Source organism: Lolium perenne, chromosome 2, assembly GCF_019359855.2.
Source record: "Lolium perenne isolate Kyuss_39 chromosome 2, Kyuss_2.0, whole genome shotgun sequence".
In the NCBI taxonomy this organism is placed as follows: Eukaryota; Viridiplantae; Streptophyta; class Magnoliopsida; order Poales; family Poaceae; genus Lolium; species Lolium perenne.
In genome coordinates, this window is record NC_067245.2 from 127,757,906 (window position 1) to 127,763,948 (window position 6,043).

The 6,043-nt window shown below is 50.5% G+C and overlaps 1 long non-coding RNA gene across 1 annotated transcript; it reads left to right on the plus strand.

Moving 5' to 3' along the window:
* The first annotated feature begins 825 nt into the window (after positions 1-825).
* Positions 826-4,027, plus strand: LOC127333479 (uncharacterized). The gene is made up of 3 exons (XR_011751952.1): positions 826-2,001; positions 2,418-2,502; positions 3,802-4,027. It is a non-coding gene; the product is annotated as an uncharacterized lncRNA (long non-coding RNA).
* The last annotated feature ends 2,016 nt before the right edge of the window (positions 4,028-6,043 follow it).

A 6,043-nucleotide genomic window follows, 5' to 3' on the forward strand; every position in this document is an offset into this window, starting at 1 on the left:
GTAGCCAACCTCTGAGTGTTGCGTAGGACTTGATCCTCCCTTGCTTCGTCTCCGGGCCTATCCATGATAGAAAGACAAGAACTATGTTGTGTATGTTAGTGGAAGAAGGCTACCTCGCGCTTTTACCTTGGTGTGATAGTATTGAGGCGATCAACCGAACCGAGAGCAAAACCAAATGTATCGGGTACACACGCAAAGGCACACGCAAAGGCTAGCAAATCTAGTGGTAGGTGAGAATGGTGGAAAACCAAAAGATGAAATCCAAAATTAAGTATGTTGTTAAAAGTGGTGAGGTCCAAAAATCAAGTGTCAAAGTGAAGATCACTACAAACACGGAAAAGTTGTGGAACGCACACATGGGATAAACGGGGTGTAACGACCCCGGGTAGTACCCCTAATAGATTGCTTGTTCTCTTTCCTTTTATGCATCCTCATGGCATCATGCATATATTTTCAATCTCAAAAATATTTTATTAAACCCTCCTTTATTTCTAGTACAATCCCATCTTTTTGTTTCAAATTATACCTCTCCTTTATCTGTTTATTCATTGCCAAAATCTATTTAGAAAATGGCTTTTAAAACTAATAACAAACTAACAACATAAAACAGTTTTAAAAATAAAAAAAAGGGGAAACCAGCCAGCCAACCGGCCAGGCCAAGTGGCCCAGCCGATGGCCCAACTTCCGGCCAAGGCCCATCCCGACTGAAAACCCTAGGAGCCTCCCTGGCCATCTTCTTTTCCGCCCCCCGCCGCCGGCCGCTTTGCAGAAAAGTCCATCCTCTTTTCTTTTTTGCGAGCCGGTCCTCCCACCTCAGCTGCTCGAGCCCGACGCCCGCAGGAACCGCTCGACCCCGACGCCCTCGTCTTCTCCTGAACCAACGCCTCCCCCAAGCTCGTCTCCGCCCCCGACGCGAGCGCGTCCTCCTCGTCCACGCCGGACAGCGCCGCCCGCGCGCAGCCCTGCCTCTCCTCCGCCACGCTCAGTCCATCCCCGACGAGCTCCTCTCTATCGCGCCCCGCCTCTTCATGCTGCCGGCCGCCGTCGCCATGAGCTTCGCACGCAGCGACCTTCGCTGCGGGCACGCGCCACGCCGTCCCTGGCCTCGCCTCCTCCTTGGCGGACGCTGCTCTGCCCCGCCTCGTCCTCGTCCGTGAGCACCTGCTTGTCCCCTACATCGACCGACGCACATCCTTGCATCCCCGACCTTGCTACCTCCACCTCTACCGCTGTTCTCACGCGTGAGCCCGTGCCCAACCTCCACCTAACGCCATGTCTCTCTTTTCGCTGCTCCCGCGAAGTGAGTCCTCGTCGTGCCCGCGTCACGGCCGCCCCTGTCTCCTGCCTCTCCGCGCTGGCCGCGCGCCGACCGTCCTGAACCTCCCGCTCGCCGGCCAGGCAGCTGCCTCTTTTTCCTGCCGCGCGCGAGACCGCTCGATCCAGCTGATCCCTTGCAGTGTCTGTTTTCTTCCTTTTCAGCTAGCACAAGCACGCAAAGACCCAATCGATCCAGCTGCCTATCTGCTTGCTTACATGCTAGCTAAATCAGCGCGTACGTGTATGTCTCGCCGCTGATGCCGATCGATCGCTCCATTCGTTCAGTCTGTGAACAACTTGGCTTCTATTCCTACAGCACATCGTTCGTTTATCTCGAGCTAACTGTCGGCCGGTCGGCTCATCTAATTCGGCTTCGGCTTCATTTGTTCCTGTGTTTTGATCTTCACCACATGTTTGGTAAAATGTCCGCATATCATGTGGCATCCGTTCCTTCCGGCGACCTCATCTGTTTTGTCCGTTGATTCTACTCGGTGCAACCACTACTCCTTCACCTATGCCGCCTCTCCGACATGACCTTCTCCAGCTTTGGCGCCGATCCAAGTTCGACACCGACAACCGCGCTGGGCCATTGACGCCCCACCGACAAGATCTACTTCCTGGCGTTCGACGCATCGTCTACTTCCTCAACATCGGCGACTTCCGCCACTTCCTCTCCGACCCGACGTGAGACTCCAACCATAAGGCATATTTTATAAATTGTGCTATTTTAATCTTGATGCATCTTTCATACATGTGCGCATCGCATATCATCTTGTTGCATCGCATATATGGGTTTCGGGGGTAATTAGCGATTCACCTAATAAATAAATATGGAATTGTGCGGGATTGCTATATTATCCCGGCTCCATTTAATTTGCGTAGCGCACCCATGCCATGTTTTTGCTATGCTAATAACATTTAATATGCGGGGTAGAAAAATAATTTGAACCTAATAATTGTTTGTCGGAATTCCGATTCCGTTTAAATTGGATATAAGTTGCATCGCCGCATCATGTTTGCCATGTCATGCATGCATACCATATCTTGAGCATGCCGATTCTTCTTCCGTAGTTGTAAGACTTGCATCCGTTGTTTGCCAGCATTTGCTTCTTCCCGGATAGGATCGCGAAGTGGTGTGGTGAGATACGACAAGTTCTCCGGATGTTCCTCGGTAATCTCTAACAGGCAAGCATTTTCCCTATACTCCTGTCCCTGCAGGAGTCGCTCGCCTATTTTATTTTGCCTTCTCCCTCATGCTATCCTTAAGTTGCGTTTTTGTCACGTGTCCTTTCCACTTGTTACCTCAAGCAGCCCATATTGCCACCACCACCTCCTACGGCTATTGTTTGGTTATCGAGTCTGCCCTTGCGAGTCGTAGTGCATGCTAGTGCTGTTTTATCTCGTTACCGTTACTGTTATCTTATCGGGCTATATGTTGGGAAGAATCATGGTTACTTTAGTTGTTGACATTTGTTTAGCGGAGGCATCGGTGGGTCAGCTGATCGTTTTATGACGGCTCACTTGTGTTTCCTAAATATCTTAGGGCCCCGAGTTCTTGTTATCTGTTCCGAGACTGAGCGCTCTAACCACACGTGGGTATGCTTACCGGGTCTCCCCTCGACCACTGCTGGAATCTACAGCTTTGTCCAGTGGCCACAATTAGTTTGAACGTTTTGTTTCTCTCGAGCGTGCAAGCTTGTTTCTTTGTGGTCAGATGATATGATGTTACTTTTGGGGAAGCTATGTGCCTTGTAACCCCGTTGTCTCTTGCACGCTCGTAGGATGCGGTGCCACTGCGAAGTGGTCATCCCGCTGGGCACTGTCCACCTAGCACGCAGTCGCAATAGCTGAGTCCGCTTCGGAGTTTCGATCGGGCTCTGAAACGGGTTAAACTTAGTTAGGTGGCTTCCTGGACATTGTTGTAGTGAAGGAGAGTGCGTGTCGTGATATCCACCTGTCGTAAGTGGGTTGATCGTGTGTGTGGGCACATTTGGGCACCCCTGCAGGGTTACAATCTTATAGATAAGCCGTGTCCGCGGTTATGGACGACTTGGAGCTGTATGACTCGACCATAGACAACTTACACCTATTGTTTCAATCATAATTACTGGTGTAGTAAGTTAGCACAACTTCAATAATAAATGGTTAAAACTTGACAACAGTGTGAGTGCCTTTGCTAGTACTTCTTTGCGAAGGGGGAACACATTGGCTGTGTTATGTTTGCAGAGTATAGAACTGTTAGTTATGCGCTCTCTCATCTTCTCTGATTAGACGAATGTTGTAGAGTGTCTCTATAGGTTTTTAGTGCTTGCGCGCTGCCGCTTAACCCCACCATATTGCCTATGACGTTCCTCTTGCGTCCTCTAAGTCCCCTGCGTGCCTCAAGTACAAAGGACGACTGGTTGACGAATGCTTATACGTCTTGAAGTCTTGTTAAGTACGAACCCGTACTTATTGCTGCTTCTACGGGATATAACCGGGCAGGTATGAAGATATGTTCGATGAAGACGACTCTAGCAAGGTTACCCTTCCGGCTTGGCCTGGGCAGGGTTATGGACGCCACTGGTTATCTTCAGGACTCTTAGTCCAATTTGTATATTGTCCGTACTCGGACGTATTTGATCTTCTGTATGATTTGGATCTTTGTATTGTATATTTGTATCTTGATTCGTTTGAGTCGTTGTAATATATATGTTTCTTGTGGGCTCTATTGTAATCCTGTTGTAATGTTACCGCTCGTGTTAATTCCTCTGGCATCACGTGTGTGACTCGTCGCGCACGTTGTGTCGGAGGGCGTCTCTGAATCGATATCGTGCGGATTTCGGCGGGTTCGCTGGGATCCTCATGGTACCGGTTCCGGGGCGTCACACGGGGTTAGTGCAACCAAAAATTGAGCGGAAAAACGTAAAAACCCGTAAGCAAGGGTGCTCGGTGTCACACTAACACAAGGAGAGGCAAAGCTTTGGTTGCAAACGGAGAGACAACAAGATTCACACGCGGCCTCTCTTCTCTTTTCTCTCTTTTGCTTAAAAGCTTTTTCTCTTTTTGTATTTGGTGGCACTTGCACTCTTTTGTACCTATGACGACACTTGCACTCTTTTTGTGCTTTTTGTTTTCTTTCTTTTTCTTTCACTATGTTAGCGTTAGCTTCGCTTTTGCTATTTTCCCACACACGAGTACTTGCTTAGAAGCTTGACTCCACACTACACACACACCTCACAATCGGGGCCACGTGCAATGTCTCGCAACACTTGATAAGCAATGCTCGATAGGAGAGGTTGCAAAAGGAAGAGGGCTACAAGGGTAAAGTGCAAGTTATACCTGCGATGGTGGCGGTGGTGGTGGTGGTGTTAGTCGAAAAGCGAACTCGGGCCGGGACGGAGTGGTGCCCAGTCAGGAGGCCGGTCGGACCGGTTGTTGGGCCGGCCTGTCCGGTCTGGGGGTCGGTCAACCGGTTGCTCAACCGGCTGGCGCGTTTCTCTCTCTTGTTCTTCCCCAAACCAAAACCAAAAGATCAAATCGAAGGGAAACGAAGGAATTGGAGGCTAAAAGGTGGGGTAAATAGTAGATCAACACTAAAAACACCAAATCCATGGAACAAAACCACTCAAAACTCAACAAAATCGCAGATCCATCCAAAGGCAATTTAGTGCTATTTTTTGGGGATTTTTTGGAAAACTTTTTAGAGACGAATTTGGGTGGGTGGGGGGTCAAAATCGCGGTAACCAAAAGCTGCTGATACCATATGATGTGGTCTAAGACCTAGGTTGTGGCCCGATCTCGCGATTGACCCAAATCCAAAAGGGGAAAATAGGGAGAAGAGGAAGAACGCGAAGAACACGAAGAACAAACACACGCACACAACCCGATACAATCGAATTCTTACTCTCGTGGCTCGATGGACCACGCCAATAGAATCAACCGGAAGAGACGCGAGGTAGAATTCCGGATGAGAGATCGGGGTTGGAGACGGAGACCGGTGAGGGAGAGAGAGTGGAGCACACTAGAATCTCACTCACAAATATCCAAATCCTCAACAAGAGTAGCCTCGATTATAAAGGGGATCTAACCCTAGGGAGACAAAGCTCAAAAGTAGTTTTAAGCTCAGATTATGTCTAAAGAGTAAAAGGGGGCGTCCTGGGTACTTATAAAGGTCTACATGGCCCGCAGGTCGGAAAGGTACATAAGTGAACGAATTAGGTAGATTTGGTAGAGACAGGTCGACGAATCCGGTCAGGGGTCCGGTCAGACCGGACCTGGGGCCGGGGCGTCCGGTCCAGACCGGGTCCAGCGCCGGGCGGTGACCAGAAGTGCCTCAGTAATGCGTCCGGTTGGCATCGGCCTGGGATCCGGTCTGGACCGGTTGGCCGGTTGGGCATCCGGTCGGCCGGACCTGGGACCGGGTGGCCCGGTTGGCCGGGTCCTGGGCCGGCTGGCTCCCTTCTTTCCTTCGCGCGCTTAGGATGACGTCGGGTCCAGCTCCACGCCCATCTTCACGTCCAGCTGCTCCTCTCCTCCTCTTGACCATGGTGTGTCCTCCTCTCCGGGGCCTTGACGCGCCTCGTACCTAATAACATAAAGCGTGTCGGCATGAGGTAGCAATCCATCCAATGGGGTACCGAGATCGAGGGTAGTGAGGATTGAGTTCACCTTATCATGTAGCGCTTTGACTCGAGCCCGCGTCATTGGTCCACTTGGGGGACTTGCTGGTCTTGGTGTGGTGTCA